The following is an 18,715-nucleotide window of genomic DNA, read 5'->3' as shown; positions in this document are numbered from 1 at the left end:
AACTTGGCATTGGATAGTGAACCAAACAAGTTTTTGTATAGGAGAAAGAGGTAATTCTAAGTATGTAGTAGAAGAGGATTATATACATGGATTAATGTGTGTATGCAATTACTGAGAGGGCTGGAATGGGCTTGAGTTTGAGCTTCCAGGAATCAGCCACAGAAAAGTCACCTATTATGGGAGTTACCATCATGTCATATTCTGGAGGTAGGAATTGAGAGGTTCACTGGGTCTATGAATTTCCACAGCATGGTGCTATCACAGGGATTCAAGGGGTGGGAAGCTGGCATTAGGGAACCTTTGCTGCTAACACTCTGACATTCCAGACTCAGGAAAATGATGGAATGCAGAAACATCCACAGCTGCACAGCTTTTCTTGTCTGCAGGAAGGAAGTAGTCAAAAACATTCGGACCATGGCTGCTCCTTGACTTTTACCTTCTGATTTTTGAGTGGTTTCACCAGAATGGTGAAGTTTGTCTTACAGCCAGAAGCCTCATTGCATAGGAGTGTAGAAAATTGGATTTTGTCCTTTCCAGGTTTTGTTATACAAAGGTGGGCATGCTAGGAAGATGGGGATGGATGCGGAATGCAGATCAGCCATCAAGCATATCAGTTGAAGGTGAGATGGGAATGAGAAAGTCAAATGGAGGGAATACTATGTGAAAAGTAGGCAAAATAGCACAGAGATTTGTTGGTTGGGAGGGGAAATGACAAACGATAAATGAAGAGGGACATATCATCTAGGCTATGGGAATGGCCTATGAGGTGGCAGAGAGGAGAAACAGTAGATGTTGGCACACCAATCAAGGGGTTATTGCATTTATTAAGGTGAGTGGCTACAGTGGCTTGGACTAAGACGATAATCATAGAAAAAGAAGAGAATATATTGAAAGCCAGTTAAAATAACTTGATAATTTTTATATCATCCCTTTACTTTTTCATGGTGATTCTTCTCTCTGGAATGCCCTTTTTATTCTGATCTTTTGCTTGTTTTGATGTCAGGCTTATTGAATGTATTGTTCCAGCCTGTGGTGAGTCTCCTGTTACTGGGTATCAGCAGCACTTGTAGTCAATGCTATTTCTATCCTCATGCAGTTTCATGTATTGGCTGCCTTCCCAATTAGAAAAGTTAAAAAGAGGCATCATGTTTCATGCTTGACATAACATTCAAAATTTTTGACTAAAGTACATGGAGTTAATAGATATATTTCCTGGAGTGGCTCCAGATCAAAATGTGAAGTTTCAAAGATTATCTCTCAAAATGAGTTTCATGCATGATTCTTACAAATTTTGCTCACGTGGAAGGGTCTAAAGAAGTGGGATTGAAAAATGAAAATGATGTTTAAAAAGGATTTGTTGTGGAGAGAGCTGTGCTGAGATTCTAAGTCACCCCAAAGGGATATGAAAAGGCACCTGCCCCTGGTTTCAAGTCTAGTACAAGAGAATATTCCTTGAACTTGAATGTACCAGTGTTTATATCCTGCTTGAGAAAAATAACATAGATGAGACAGGCTAGTATGCTCGAGAAGGATGAATTAGAGCAAAGTGTATGACATATGTCCAGGGAGGCACAAATGAGAAGTCCTTAATGATGTGGCTCTTTAGGAATCAACAGAACAGCTCCTAAGAGTCAGCGTTATATGAGTATACAATATAAGAGTGTATTCTATGATTTTATTAATTAGGTGAGAGTTTTCTGACCCCACCCAACTCTCCTCTCAATTTGACCTTGGGAGAATCGATCAGACCAGATTAGCAAAGTGGAAAAGGATACTAGAAGCAAGAAGGACTCCTCTCCTACCCCTCCTCCACCCCTTCCTCGGCTTTCTATCTGTCAAAAGTCTTATAAAGGCAGAGAGGGAGAAGTTTTTGTCTCAGATCAAGTTTGAAGTTTTGATTATTACATACTCTCTTAATCATGAATTTGAGACTAAAGTTTACAATTTGAAAGGACTGTTGAACTTTTCATTATCTGAATGATCAGAAGAATTATGGAACTTGAATTTTCATCCAGGTCAGTGGAAGAAACAAAGAACAAGAAACAATATGAATTTGATTGGTGATTACACTTCATTGATCTGTTTCATTACATACTAGTTAAACTTTCATTACCAGAGGGCCTTCTAGTGCACTCCTGGGGCAGAAGTGGAAAGGTAACAGGGCTTGGTGTAAAGAATCTTCTATTTGAACCTAGTTGTGTGACTTTCTGAGACACATGCAATTTCTATAAATCATGGTTTTCTAATCTCAAAATAAAATAAATACATAGTATTTGCCTTTTTAAAATCTCACAATATGCATTATTGAGAAGATCAAATAAGATATTACATTTGAAAATGTTTCCAATGTTTAATGGATATCCAAAATCAATCAGATACTTGATCACTGATGTACCCTGACTAAATAGTTGAACTCTCTTAAAAATCTTTGCCTCAAATGTTGAAACCTTTACTTGGTATAGAGTTGATCTTCTGTATATAAAGATAGTTAAAAATGAATCTTAATGAAGAATGGGATGGAAGAGGGAGTAGGAGATGGGACGGTTTGTGGGAGGGAAGGTGGTTATGGGGGAAGAATTGTTATAATTCAAAAGTTGTACTTTCAAAATTTATATTTATTAAAGAAAAGTTTTCTATAAAAAATAAAATAAAAATAAAAAACCACAAAAAGAAGATATTTTTGGCTTCATACTAAAAAAAAAAAAAAAAAAAAAAAAAACTTTGCCTCTTATCCATGGTTTGAGCCATCCTAAACATAGCCAAATAAAGAACAACGCCAGAGAAAGATAGTCCCACTGAATCCCCTGATGGCCTATTCCTAACACTGCTGGGAGAATCTGTTCTGCCTGAGTATTCTCAATGTTTTATCACCACTTAAAAAACCATTGACGACTTAGCACTAATGAAAGCTTTCTCTGCACCATTTTTTTTAGCATGTTCTACAATATGAGTGTTAAATTACTGGCCAATCACCTGGAAACTAAAGTGAGCCCAAGAGGATCAGTGAAATACTAAGACAATCATTTCCTGAGAGTGTAACACCAATGGAAAGGGCTGATTTGAAAAGTGTTTACATTTGTTTCTTGGAAGGGCCAAGAAGATAGAAGAGAGTGGGAAGAGATGGGTGATGACTCTCTTTTAGGTAACCATAAAGAAAATAATGTGACCATCTCACTGATCATATCTGTCTGGTTATATTGTGGAATTCCCCTGACAAAACATTGAGAAACTTGCTGCTTCTAATTGAAAGGGGTTCTAGAAATGCTAGAATGAGGCAGTGTTCGGTTGTATTGTGCAGAGAACAAGAACCGAGGCATTTGTGAAGGATAATTGGCCCATGAAATCTATGGAGTCCTTGAGTTTCTGCAGGAAGCCATTCCTCTTCTTTCTCTCTCTTCCCAGAGTGTTTCAAATTTAAATTTTGAGCTTCATGAAATTGGTGACAATGGACCCACACCTCACAGCTGCCTGCATTTTCTCCTGGGACTGTGGCCATTTAAAACCATGTAAACCACCTCTCATTGCCTCATGGAGCTTGTGTTCTACAATGAAGTTTGTATTGAAAGAGTGTGAGAGAATAAGTACACTGCCTAAGAGAGTGGATGGAGCAATGGGAGCCGCTGACGGGAAGACAGGATGAATAGTGTTTGAACCCATCAAATCAGCTGCATTCAAAATTGTTTATGGGCCGGCGCCACGGCTCAGTAGGCTAATCCTCCGCCTTGCGGCGACGGCACACCGGGTTCTAGTCCCGGTCGGGGCACCGATCCTGTCCCGGTTGCCCCTCTTCCAGGCCAGCTCTCTGCTGTGGCCAGGGAGTGCAGTGGAGGATGGCCCAAGTGCTTGGGCCCTGCACCCCATGGGAGACCAGGAGAAGCACCTGGCTCCTGCCATCGGATCAGTGCGGTGCGCCGGCCACAGCGCGCTACCGCGGTGGCCATTGGAGGGTGAACCAACGGCAAAAGGAAGACCTTTCTCTCTGTCTCTCTCTCACTGTCCACTGCCTGTCAAAAAAAAAATTGTTTATGAATAGCTTACTAATTTGCAGATTTTAAAAGATTTATATAGTTATTTGAAAGACAGAGATTACAGAGAGAGAGAGAAGGAAAGATTTTCTATCTGTTGGTTTGCTCCCCAAATGTTTGCAACAGCTAGGACTGGGCCAGGGTGCAGCCAGGAAGCAGAAACTCCAGAGTCCCCTGCGTAGGTGGCACTTGGGCCATCTCCTGCTGCCTTCCCAGGTACATCAGCATGGAGCTGGATGCCAGCATTGCAAGCAGCTGCTTAATCCGCTGCACCACAACATCGGCCCCCATGTTTGTGTTTCTTAAGTCATGACATTTGTTTAAAGCATAGGAACAAAAGTGGATTTGTAAGCCAGTTGGCAGCTGGAAACTCCTGTTCCATAATTTAAATTCAACTGGACCACCCCAGCTCCCAAGTTTTCTTCTCAAACCCGTCAAGAAGAGTCTACTGATGAACAGGTTCTGCTCCATGTAGGGTCTGTGCTATAGTCCAATGAATTATGCAGGGAAAGATGGAGATGGTAACTTCTGATGTGGCCCCTCCTGGGAGCATTTGCATGACAAAAAGGGAATATTGAAGGCATCACATACACCCCTGAAAAAATGGTCTCTGCATTTCTGGGTTCTCTTCCCTGAAGACTTGGCATGCTATTTCTAAAAGGATCTCTGATTCCTGAGTGGCGTTCTTGTGATAACTATCCACAAGGCAACTTTGTTGAGCAAGTACCAAATATTTAGCAGTTGTTGAATAGCATAAGTGCAGGCATTGGACCCAGCAGTTAAGATATATTGGAGTCACTGAGTCCCGTGCTAGAGTACCTGAGGTCAATTCTGGCTCCAATTCCTACTCATGCAGATCCTGGGAGGCAGTGGTGATGGCCCAGGTAATTGTGTTTCTGTCACTCATGTGAGAGACTTGGATTGAGTTCCTGGTTCCTGGCTTTGGCATGGCCCAACCCAAGTCATGGGCATTTGGGGAGTGTATCCGTGGATGGGAGCTCTCTTTCTTTCTTTTTGACAGGCAGAGTTAGACAGTGAGAGAGAGAGAGACAGAGAGAAAGATATTCCTTCCGTTGGTTCACCCCCCAAATGGCCACTATGGCCAGCGCACTGTGCTGATCCGAAGCCAGGAGCCAGGTGCTTCCTCCTGGTCTCTCATGCGGGTGCAGGGCCCAAGCACTTGGGCCATCCTCCACTGCCCTCCTGGACCATAGCAGAGAGCTGTACTGGAAGAGGAGCAACCGGGACAGAATTTGGCATCCCAACCGGACTAGAACCCAGGGTGCCAGCACCGCTGGTGGAGGATTAGCCAAGTGAGCCGTGGCGCCGGCAGGAGGTCTCTTTCTATGTCTGTCTGCCTCTCTGTCTCTCTGACTCTCAAATAAACAAAAACTTGAACCTTAAAAGGCAAATATATATTAAGATAGCTATCATTTTTAAAAAGCTATGAATATAATACATGTTCTGTCTAAAGAGTTAAAACCTAATACTTCTCTTCTGATTTGTAGATCTATAGAATTCTGTATATATGCTGTACCATTATTAATTGCATAAGCATTGCTGAAGAAACATTTTGATTTGACCTTGGAAAAATATTTCCTTCTGCTGATTAGGAGAAAAGAAAGTCTTTGTATTTCATAGTTGGCTGTTACCAGCATTTTTGCACATACTTGTCCATTAAAAAGAATTTGCCATTTGCCCTAAAGGTGCATTTTCTTTGGAAATCAGAACCCCCTCCACTCCTGTACCATTATTATTTTAGCCTGCACTTGCTGTTGTTTGGAATAAACCCTCTGTGGCACAAGTGAGCTGCAGAAATAATGTGATTTCATGGACAACCAATCTGTACAACTGCAATTGTGTGTTATGTCACATTTGATACTCTGTGTTCTCACATAGCACCATGGCTCTGCACAGAAGGATGTTTTCATTATTGTGCTTGGGAATAAGAATAGATTAGAACTTGCTGTTATGTAACAATGATGCCATATTAGATAGTGACTTTCTCCATTGGTAATCAAGCTCCAAGTCAATTGTATCTCCATGGCCCCAACTACTTAGTTAATAGACACCAACCTGTTATAATAGGTTTTCCCACAATGTGACCCACAGCCAATCTGCCTGGGAATCACTTGGGGTGCTTTTCTAAAATGCAGAGTTGTGGGCCTCACCTTGATCTACTGAACCCCAGTCTCCCCATCACAACTACCCTGCAGTTTCTCTACACTTTGGAGTAGACTTTCTCAAATTTCGGTACACATGGCAACCACCTAAGGAGTTTTCAAGTGGAAAAATTCTATGTCCATCTGCAGAGATTCTGTATCCATTGATCTGTAATGTGGCCCACGCACCGGACGATTTCAAAGCTCTCTAAAGGATCCTAATATGTCCAAAAGGTTAAGAACCACTGCTTTAGGGTTTCTTAAACTATAGGAGAGGAGTCATTATTTCAGTGTCAACGTCTGCCCTTGCTCTTGGCCATGGCTCCCTAAAAGAATTAGTTCAGGGATATGATTATGTAGATATTATTGGGAAGTATTTTGCTTCTTTCTCAGTAGGAAATCTGTCTCTGTCTTCCAAAAAGTTTCCCCAGGGTTAAACATCTTCCCTTATGGCTCACTCAACTTCACTTCCACCTGAAGTCCTACCAGTGATGTGAAGAACCTAAAAGGAAGGCCAATTCCTAGGCACACCCTGGACACAGCTTCTAAACCACAGCTTCTAAACTACAACCATGCATTAAATGAAGTTTTAGGCACAAACTATAAGGCAGTAAGTAGGTGCACTTTGAGATTGCTGGCAAAAATGTCTCAACTCTTCTGAATCATTCCCTTGCTTTTTTCCACTTCAAAATTTCAAGAACATCCATGGGTCCTCTCTCAATGTCCTGCTGAACTTCCTACCTCCTTCCATTTGCTAAGCTTTTCCTTTTATTAAAAAAATTTAAAGTGATTTACTTTTTGGGAGACAGAGAGCTAGCAAGAATGAGAGAGCTCATATATGTTGGCTAATTTCCCAACCATCTGCTGCTTCCAGTAGTTGAGAAGTAGGGGTGAAGCCAGGATTCCTTTGGTGGGTGGCAGAAACCCAGCTGCTTGCCACTGTCTTCTAGGGTCTGCATTGTCAGGAGGCTGGAATCAGGAGCCAGAGCTGGGAATCTAACTTCGACACTCAGACACTCCACTGTGGGATGTGGCTATCTTAGCTGCCAGGCCAAACACCCACCCCATCTTTGAAATACCTTTCTTCCCTTCCCTATCTACCTGATGAAGTTTTACTCCTTAAATGTTTAGCTCACCTATCATTTCACTGTGTAACTTTCCCAAATAGTTCTTCCTAAATAAAATTAATGGATTCTTAAAAATATACTTACACATCACCTTGAACCTAATTTAATGATAATTCTTATCAAGTTGCATTATACCCAGTTGTTTTTTCCAATTTTGGTCTCTGCTGGATCAAGTCAACAAACATCTAATGAGTACCAGACCTTGGGATAGACAACACACAAATAAATCATAGTCCTATTATTCTCTCTGCCCTCTCTGCCCCCTAGAAGCTCACATTGTAGTGGAGAAAATGAACAAACCATTACAACCTCCCTGGATAGATGTTATAAAATACGGATCTATAATGTTATGGGAAATTCTAAGTTTCTAAAGGGACATGGCAGAAGGCTCAAGAGAGGACTGGACTTAAAAGAATAACTTGAAAATTGTTTTAAATTCACTAGGTCTCTATCTACTCACAGGAAGGGTATTCTAGGCTGGTGACTTTTATGTACAAGGTAACTGAGGCACGAATGTTCATTGAGTGATCTGAGAAATGCCATGGAGAAAGATAAGGCTAATGTTTAATATGGACATCATTCCTGGACGCTGGAATCATCTTCAGGTGTTAGGGACAGCTGGGACATTTGGGCAAATGACTAACCATTGTCAAAACACTATCAGGGGCTAGCACTCTAGCATAGTGGGTAAAACCACTGCCTGCAGTGCCAGTATCCCATATGAGCGCTGGTTCGAGTCCCAGCTGTTCCACTTCCTGTCCAGCTCTCTGCGATGGCCTGAGAAAGCTGTAGAAGATGGCACAAGTCCTTGGGTCTCACCCACATGGGAAACCCGGAAGAAGCTCCTGGCTCCTGGCTTCATATCGGCATAGCTTTGGTCATTGTGGTCATTTAGGGAGTGAATCGTGAAATTGAAGACTTCTCTCTCTGCTTCTGCCTCTCTGTGACTCTGTCTTTAAATAAATAAATAAATAATAAATTAATTAATAAATAAAATACTATCAGAATATTCATAGTGTTTTCAATACAGTTGGTGATAATATTCTGGCCAGTTTAATATTCTAACTATTGGTCTCTTACAGTATAGTTACTGTGATCATTTAAGCTATGTAGAACCCTTTTTAATTTGAAGATACCTTTAAAGGGCTGGACATATTTTTTTTAAAAGATTTTATTTATTTATTTGAAAGGTAGAGTTAGAGAGAGAGGGAGAGACAGAACGTAAGGTCTTCTTTCCATTGGTTCACTCCCCAAATGGCTGCAATGGCTGGAGCTGCGCCAGTCCAAAGCCAGAAGCCAGGTGCTTCTTCCCAGTCTCCCATGCAGGTGCAGGGGCCCAAGCACTTGGGTCATCTTCTACTGCTCTCCCAGGCCATAGCTGAGAGCTGGATTGGAAGAGGGGCAGCCGGGACTAGAACCAGTGCCCATATGGGATGCTGGTACCACAGGCGGAGAATTAACCTACTGTGCCATGGTGCCAGCCCTGGGCATATTTCTATGATGACTTCAAGGTAAAACTTCCAGGTGCAAAAGAAAAAATACTGAGTTTTGAGTCTATTAGATGTGGATTTGAATCAGAATTGTATTATTAATCAAGTGGCTAAGTTTGTTATTTTCTCAGCTTCCATTTCTTCATGAAAGGAGTATGAAAACAGGAGCCAATATTGTGGTACAGTGCATTGAGCTGTTGCCTGTGACACTGGCATCCCGTACTAGAGTGCTGATTTGAGTCTTGTTTTCTCTACTTCTGTCCAGCTCCTTGCTCATGTACCTGGGAAGGCAGCAGAAGATGGTTCAGGTACTTGGGCTCTTGCTATCCATGTGGGAGACCTGGATGGGTTCCAGTTCCTGGCTTTGTCTGGACTATCCCCAGTCATTGGAGTCATTCGGGGATTGAGCCAGAAGTTGGAAGATCTCTCTTTCCCCTTCTCATTACCCTCTCTGCTGTCACTCTGCCTTTCAAATAACTAAATAAGTCTTTAAAAAGGAAAGAAATGAGTATAAATGCAGACACCTGTCATGGCTGCATGGGTCATTAGACTGGACAATGCCCATGGAGCATTTAGCATAGTACCTGGTACATTAAAAAAAAACTCAGTTTAAATTTTGGTTTCATACACTTTACAAATTACAAAAAAGAACAGATTGTTAGAGAGCCAAAGTAAAAATGCCAGGAGAAATTTTGGAGCTGCCGGCTCTGCCTTTGATCTGGCGAGTAATATCATTCCGTAACACCTTCTTGTCTTGAAGAGTTAATTTTCAACCTCAGCCCCCTTTTCCCTTATAAACTCAGAATTTCCTGCGTCCAAGGTGAGCAGGACGTGCCACGCTCCTTCTGTGCTGACCTCCTGAGGCTGGCTGCCTGCGCGGTGCTCACGACTTCACCCAAGGCCGCCTGGAGACGAGACAGAATGCAGTGTCATCCGCGATTCTGTCAATGTCTCGGGGTTGAGCCGAGCGCAAGGACTTACAAAATGAAAGAGGAAGGGCTTTCTGATTCGTGTCTGGCTCCCCCAAACCTGAGCAATCTGTTCCTGTTTAAAACAAAAAGCAAAATATGTTTCCTGAAACTGGTTTAAGAGAATAGTGATGACTCAGGTAGTATATTTATTTCAGCTGTCACCAGAGTCATGGATTCCTGTGTTGTTTTTCAAATTCTCCTTTTTTCTTTAAAAAAATATAGTTCCTCTCCTAGGGACTCCTAAAAAAAACATTGGTTTTTGGACATTAAGGTAGTAAGACAGCAAGTTTTCCATTGTGAAAATTGCCTTGCTCAGAAAAGTTTAAAAAGGTTTGTTGAGAAGAACAGAAATCTGATGATGGTTCAGAGGGTAAACAAATTAGTAAAGGCACAGATGGAAGTTACATTTGTTCTTTCATTCAAAAATTTAGCACACCTCTTTTATAGTAGACTCTATAGACACAATATTAGAGTAACAAAGGTGAAGGAGATATGCTTGACATCTCATGTTTCTTGACAGCCTAGGGGGCTGCAGACAATTAAACATCATTTTAACATCATGGGATGAAGGCTGTAATAGAAGAACAAGGTGGTAGAGGAGAGGACTCCAAAATCAAAGGACATGCAGAATTTAGCCAGATAAGAGTCGAGGGTGGGAAGAGTACCCTAGGCTGAGGGAATAGCTTACAAAAAAGTTGAGAAATAAGAGTAGGGTAGATCTGAGGAATCACACTAATTTTCATGTGTCTTAATCACGAATATAATGGAATGAATGGAGATAAGACTAGAACACCTGTTATCTTCCTTTTAGCAGCTAGATGCTGATATGATGTGGATTGAAGATTTAGGATTGAGGATAAGGTAAAACAATCTGCAGATTTGGGGCCTAAGCCATGTGCTGCAACATAATCTTGCCAGAGAGATAGATGTGTAATGGAGTTCCTGGTTATTTATCTTTCTATTATGTCATGTGTGAATGGCTTCCATGAGGGATGCTTGATTGAGCATTGTCCCATTGACCAGACGGCAGAACCCTACCTTAAGTTTAAACTATGAGATGTTGGAATTCTTGGTGGGTGAAATTCACTATTTAATGCATTAACTGGTAAACAGATGAGTGGGATTGTGATGGGAATGGGTCCTAGGCACAAGCATTTAGCCATTGATTGATAATTATCAATTACTTTTTATTTTTCTTAATGGGTTGAGAGATGAGGAGATAGGAAAATACTAGGATAGATATACAAATGATGACTTAACTCAAATGCTGACCAGTACATTGGAAATTTGGCCATTCTAATAACTGCCACCTTCAAAATATAGCTATATATTTCTGTTTATTAAAAACACAATACTGTAGTTCTCATGGAACACTTAGGAATAGTTATCTTAAAAATAGCTATAAAATCAGAGAATTAAAATGAACTTCAGAGACTATTTGCATAATACCTTTATTTTACAGATGAGGAATCTCATCTGGCCAAACTTCTGCCTCCTATCTTTTACACTCACTGTTCCCTCTTTCAGGAATATTCGCCCACTCTTCACTTTGCTTGTCCCTTCATCACTCAGGGCTTTGATCAATATTTATTGAGTTGTTGGATTAAAATATCTTCTGATAAATCTTTCTTAATATCCTTACCTGTTTTATCTTCTGGGCTGCACATACATTTTCTGAAATACTTTATCGTCTTTTTTATTTGTCTTCCACTATATATTTTTTCAAGATTCATTTTATGTATTTGAAAGGCAGAGTGACAGAGAGAGGGGAAGATACAGAGAGAAAAAGATCTTCCATCCTCTGGTTCACTTCCCAGATGGGCTGGGCTGAAGCCAGGAGCCAGAAACTCCATTTGTCTTCCATGTGGGTGGCAGAGGCCCAAGCATGAGGGATCTGATGTGAGATGTGGGCATCCCAGGTGGCGGCTTAACCGTCTGTGACACAATGCTGACCCCTCTTCCACTAGAATTTGAGAAAGAATTTGCCTTGATTATTGCTATATACTCAGCATTTATAACAATGCTGGGAAAACATTAGGTATTCAATAAATATATATATTTAAATTTATCTATATATAAAGTTTCGACATGTATATGAATCACCTGGAGATCTTGTTAAAACTCAAATTTTGATTGAAAATATCTTGGGTTCTGTAGTGAGTATTACCTAGCTGTTAAGACACTGGTTAAGATGCCCATAGCACCGATCAGAGTGCCTGGGTTCAATTTCCAGCTCAAGCTCCTGATTCCAGCTTGCCCACATTGCTGGCAGGCAACAGCAATGGCTCAAATAGTTGGGTCCCTGGCACCCATGTGGGAAACTTGGATCGAGTTGCCAGCTCTGGACTTCAGCCTTGGACCAGCTTCAGACTTTGTGGGCATTTTAGGAGTAAACAGGTAGATGGGTGCTCTGTCTATGTCTCACACAAATGAATGACAAAAAAATAAAGTTTCAGATTTTGAGATTCTTCAGTTTTGACAAGACCTCAGGTAATGCCAATGATTCAGATCCATGGGCCATGTCTCCAGTACCCTACTACAACTGTGTCCTAAAGCAAATGTTAGCCAACTTTTACCAGAAGCATCTTTGTAGTTTATGTAAATACATGTGATTTAGTCTTGAATTTTGTTATCATTAAGCAAGGAGTGGAGAGTTAAGCTGCATTAGGAAAATTTTCAAACATAAACCAAGTGAAAGATTTTTTTTGGTGAACTCATTGCCTGGACTCCACTATTAACATCATGCTGTTCTTCCTCTCCATCCTTCTTTTTATCAAACTCAACCCATTTGGTATTTTGATGCATTTCAAAGTCAGGTGTACACAGCAGCACACACCTTCCAAAAAACTTCTAAGCCTCACTTTAAACAGTAACTCTTCCTGGTTGATGACCAAACTGCAGAGCCTGTTCCACAGGCCTATTCACAAAGCTGTCCTGTCTTTCACTTCTCTCACCTAATTCTTATTCTTGATCTTTTCCTTCTACAGCACTAGGATATTAGTGTTTTTAGAAATATTGGGCACAATCCCAATCTTTCGAAGATATTCCACTATAATTTGAAGCCCAAATTTTCCTTTATGAGAAATTTATTCTGCAAAGAAAAGATGGAGACAATTTATTTTCTGGCTCCCAGATTTTTTGATAAACTGAAAGAAGGCTATGAAATTGAGATTTTCCTATTAAACTAACAATTTCCTGAGGGCAGGGACCATTTATTAATCATCATTGTCTTCTCAATGCCCAGTACAACCTCTGGCACCTAATAGATGCTGTGCTTGCAGAAAGGGTTGAGTGAATAAATAAACATGGCAGTGTTTTCACTTGAGTTCGTGCCACATCCTGCCAGACTCAGCCCTAGACACAACTAAGTTTCTCAACCTCTGTGTGACTCTTTTTTGGGGCTGGACCATTTGTTGCAACGACTGTCCTGTGCATTTTGGCAAGTTTGGTAGCATGTCTGCCTTCTACTCACTGGATACCAGCGGCTTCTGGCTCCCAGTCATGACAATCAAAAATTGTCTCTAGACATTGACAAATGTTATGTGGGCTGCAAAATTGTTAATGTTTGAAAACAACTGAGCTACAGGAGTTGAAGCCCTAGAACTTGAGGCCACCTCCATTCACTTGAGCTGATAAGAAACAAGTCTGGATATAAAGTCAGAGAAATATTTTTATTCTCTAGGACTTATGATGAATTGAGAAGTAGTCTTAGAATGCCTTGAATGAACCCCAAGTGCCCTCCCTAGTGCAGAATTCTCTCTCAGGCTCCATTGTGGATAACACCTCACTTCAGCCTTAGTTTTTGATTTATGCTCCATTCTGTGCTGGATTTAAGCTTAGTCCTGATGTTTGATTCCCAGGCCGAGGAGCTGATTACTTGTCCGCTTCTTCACGTGGGGGGTGGCCCCTGCCCAGCGCACAAGGCATTGTCACCTGATTTGCTATTTAAATCCAGAGGCTCTCGCCTCCCTGGACCTGTGACTGTGCAACTTATTGGACTGTGTATTAGTGCTGCCTAATGACTCCTATTGGGGTTACCTACCCCTAAACAGGTCCGTGAATATTGACACTATCTCAGATGTGATGGGGGGCTTTCTAGATCCCTTGGGATGATATAATTAGGACCACTGGCCACCTTCCTTTGGAATTAGCTCTACTTTTTTCTTAGGTTCTCTTGCTACAGGCTCATCAGTTCTGGCCTCAACCTTTTCTTGCCAATTCACTGAAAGTTATACTTGTGAGTCCTGACATTTTACTTCCCTTGGCAACATACATCCGACTCCCTCTCACCAACGGCCTTACTGTTCACTGATTTCAGGGTGATTGTTTCAGCCTGGCTTTCTTTTCTGGTCTTGCTAATCAGATTCTTCAGCCTTCAGAGGCATTGCTTTTGTCTCCTACTCCTAACCACAGAGAGCTTCTAAAGAAAGACTCATAATTAAACCCAAATGGCCCACAAATGCTTTTGTTTCCTGCTTGATTGTACATCAACTTTGTTGTTCATTCTTCCTTTATTACCTGCCTAATGCTTATCCCCTAATAGTTGTTTGAAATACTCATTCATTGCTCTCTCTATAAGCACCCCTGCCTTCTTTACCACTGCAGAAACACCAATGATCTGGCTTCTTTTTAGTGTCATGGAGACTATTTTTCCATTTCAACGTAACAGGTCTGTGTTTCCGAATCTACATTTGATTGCTTCCTGCAGGTTCAGCTGAGAAGTACCTCTTCTCTCCTCTTGCTTATGAGTTGTTATTTCTGGGTTCCTGGTTGAGGACAAGTATTTGTTTGGCTTAGAATCACTTCTTTATATCCTTGTGGGCAAAGTCCACTTACATCCTGCTTTGCCTCACCCAGAGTTGACAAAATGGGATCTCTTCCTTTGTGCAAGCTTCTCTCCCTTCCATGCGCCCCACTCCCAGCCCCTGTGAAGGGGGGAAGCATACACAATGTACAGAATTTATTAGCGGAATGATGTGTGTGCTTTTTTCCCCCACAACAGCTGCATGTATAAAGCAGAAATTGAACACTGAATCTATGCACCTATAGGTAGATGAAAGCAGCGTGGAAGTCCTCTTCAGCTCTGCCCACCTCTTCCTTTCACAGAGCAACCATGTTCCTAGCCATGTTCTGTCCTGGTTTATAACTTCCATGCCTGATTTATCTTTTTAAAAATCATCCATCAGTTTTCCCTAGTATTTTGATTAGATATCCTTTAGCCCATGAAATGCCTCTTCTATTTAATTCAATTTCCACCAGTTAACTCTTAAACACATTTCTGATGAAATTGGTAGCAACTTCATTTTTGTAGCCACCCACAGATAATCAGTGAGAGTTTACTTACATCGTGAGCAAACATTTAGTTCCTCAACCGAGCAAGCCTTTTAATTCACAATATTTCCAGTGACTTTTTGTTAAGTGAATCACTCTTGTTTGGCCCCTTGGGGTAATTTATCCATGTTGCTGGGTGAGTCAGTTAATCCTTCATTATTCTTGTAATGTTCAATAGGTCCCTACTGCCTTCTGGTATTTAAGACCTCTCTATTATAGGTTAGCAAATGATCTGAGCATGTATTCTGATGACTTTTGGTTTTAAAATGCTTCTAGGCTGGCGCCGCGGCTTAATAGGCTAATCCTCCACCTGCGGCGCCGGCACACTGGGTTCTAGTCCCAGTCAGGGCGCCGGATTCTGTCCTGGTTGCTCCTCTTCCTGTCCAGCTCTCTGCTGTGGCCCGGGAGTGCAGTGGAGGATGGCCCAAGTGCTTGGGCCCTGCACCCCTTGAGAGACCAGGAGAAGCACCTGGCTCCTGGCTTCGGATCAGCACGGTGCGCCGGCCGCAGCATGCTGGCTGCGGCAGCCATTGGAGAGTGAACCAACGGCAAAAGGAAGGCCTTTCTCTCTGTCTCTCTCTCTCACTGTCCACTCTGCCTGTCCAAAAAAAAAAATTGTTTCTAACATTTTGGTAAGGCAATGTTGAATGGAATTAAAATATTTATTTTCAGGAAATTGGAGGTTTATCCCTAAAACTGACAATAGCTTGAAATGAAATTATCCTGAATTTCCCTGGACATTAAGTTTATCCTTTGAAAAGAAATTGCTGCGCTGGCGCTGTGGTGCAGCTGGTTAAAGCCCCAGCCTGCAGTGCCGCCATCCCATATGGGTGCTCGTTCAAGTCTTGGCTTCTCTACTTCTGATCCAGCTCCCTACTATGGCTTGGGAAAACAGAGGAGGCCCCTGAACCTCCATGGGAGACCCAAAAGAAGCTCCTGGCTTCAGATCAGCTCAGCTCTGACCATTGTAGTCATTTGGGGAGTGAACCAGAAGATGGAAGATCTCTCACTCTGGCTTTACCTCTCTCTATAACTCTGTCTTTCAAATAAATAAAAATAAACCCTTTTTTTAAAAAAATAAAAGAAGCTGCCTTTAGGTTATGTTTTTCTATGTTTTCGGTGCTATCTATGAAAGGGACTTCTCTGTATCCCACTAAAGTAGCTTTCTGGGCAAGCTATAGGCCTTGTAAATTTGGATACAAATGTCTTAGAAATTTTCTCATGTTATCTGAATCTCAGAATTCTAGAGGAGCTTACCCAAAGTCATATGTCCTGAAAGCATATGGAGGTTATATTTAGAGAATCCAGTTTACAAAGTAGAAGAGATTGAAGGCAGCCTTGGGGAAATGGCTGAACATTTTCCTGAGTTGAAAAGAGACATGACTCCTTAGATAGTGAGTGCATTTCAAGTTTCAAGTAACTTAAATGAAGTCATCCTAGAGTGAAACTCAAGAATATCAGGGATAAAGTGAAAATCTCAGACTACCTAATTCCCCCAAAGAACGCTACCTACCAAGAAAACAAGAACAACACTGGACTTCTCATCTATAATCAGAGATTTCAGAAGACAGTGAAGTAAGTTTCTTCATTGTCCTGAGGAAAAATTAAATGACAACCTATTCACACCTAGTGGTCATCCAAAAATAAGGATAAACTAAAGACATGTATAGGGGCAGATATTGTGGTGCAGCAAATCACAGTCAAGGCCTGAACCACTGGCATCCCATATGGCACTGGTTCAAGTCCTGGCTGCTCCACATCCAGTTCATTTTCCTGCTAATGCACATGGGAAAGTAGCAGAGGATGGCCCAAGTGCTTGGGCCCCTGCACGCACATGGGAGACTTGGAAGAAGCTTCCTGCTCCTGGCTTTGGCCTGGCCTAACCCTGGTCTTCGTGGCCACTGGGAGTGAACCAGCAGATGGAAGAGCTCTCTGTCTCTCCTCTCTCTGTAACTCTTTCAAATAAATAAATAAATCTTAAAGAAAAAAAAAAAAAACTAAAGACATTTGTAGGCCTACTTTGCACACAGACACCTTTTCTGAGAGAATAACCATATCTGAAAGGCAAGAATAACCAGAAAAGACAGGAGAGAAGTAATAAACAACAGGAACACCAAAGTTAAAAGATGTTAGTAATTCAGAAGAACAATTCAACTAATAAAAACCATAACAGAATCTTGTGTTTAAAAATAAGAAGCAAGGGAGAGACACCAACAACTTTATGGGGTGGGAAGTTTTCAAGTGTTCCAGGGTCATTGTCTTCTTTGTTAAGAGAGATATATGAAACAGTTTAAGGCTGTTAGGAAAATGGATAACCAAGTATATATGTGTAGGGAAATCATCAGAAGAATGGAAATATAACCAATACCTTAAAAACCTTATTGTATAACCCAAGACTGCAAGAGAGGAGAAGGGGACAGCTTTGTTGTACCTTCACTGAAATTTCCGGCTGTGATGCTAGCATCCCATATGAGCACCAATTCAAGTCCCGACTACTCCACTTCCAGGCCTGTTCCCTGCTAATACACCTGGGAAAGCAGAGGAAGATGGCCTTGATACTTGCATCTCTGTCAGCCACAGGGAGAACCAGATGGAGTCTGCAGCTCCTGTCTTCAACCTGACCCAGCCCAAGCTGTTATGGCGATTTAGAGACAACCAGTAGATGGAAGGTCTCTCTCTCTTTTTCTTGTCATCTCTCCCTCTCTCTCTGTAACTCTGCCTTGAAAATAAATGGAGGGAGCACAAAACCCAGAAACAAATGGATGAAATGAATCTAAATGTAAAAGGAACAATGATTACTGAGCCTAATTATTTTAGATCATAGGTTTGATATGCATACGGTAGTCTTTTGGGTTATTCTACAATTTCCTTTGCTTTGGGGGTTAAAAAGGGTGGTAAGGGTTGGAAACCACCCATGAAAGCAGGATTGTGGGAGTCAGTTTCTCTCATACTGAACTATTCAAAGTTGAAAATTCAAACTTAATATTGTTGATGGCCCGGGAGTGCAGTGGAGGATGGCCCAAGTGCTTGGGCCCTGCACCCGCATGGGAGACCAGGAGGAAGCACCTGGCTCCTGGCTTCGGATCAGTGTGGTGCGCCGGCCACAGCGCGTCGGCCACTGTGGCCATTGGAGGGTGAACCAACGGTAAAGGAAGACCTTTCTCTCTGTCTCTCTCTTTCACTGTCCACTCTGCCTGTCAAAAAAAAATTTTTGCATTTACTACTAATTAAAAAAGGGATAAACCCTTTGTTCTCCTTTTCAAACACCTGGAATGTGGTATTTGATGCTACTTTCCAGGTGTCTTTTTGGAGATAGCCCATAGGTTGGAGCATTAAATAGTATGCTGTAATTTTAGAGATTGTTGTCCATGTTTAATTTGAGAAATACTTAACATCTCTCATTTTGGCATTGGTAGAGAGACATAGAAAGATTTCAGGTAATCAGTTACCAACACACAATGAAATTAAATTGAAACTACATCTAGTTGGCCTGGAGCAAGTTTGACTTCCAAAGGAAGCTGACCACTCACCATTTAGGCAAGAGTTGTTTTATCACTTCAAAATTTATTTCAATTTGTGACAAACTCTAAAGTTGAAAAAAGCATCAGT

Source organism: Lepus europaeus, chromosome 11, assembly GCF_033115175.1.
Source record: "Lepus europaeus isolate LE1 chromosome 11, mLepTim1.pri, whole genome shotgun sequence".
NCBI lineage: Eukaryota > Metazoa > Chordata > Mammalia > Lagomorpha > Leporidae > Lepus > Lepus europaeus.
The sequence above is the reverse complement of the archived record's forward strand: the minus strand, read 5'-3'. Positions refer to the sequence as shown.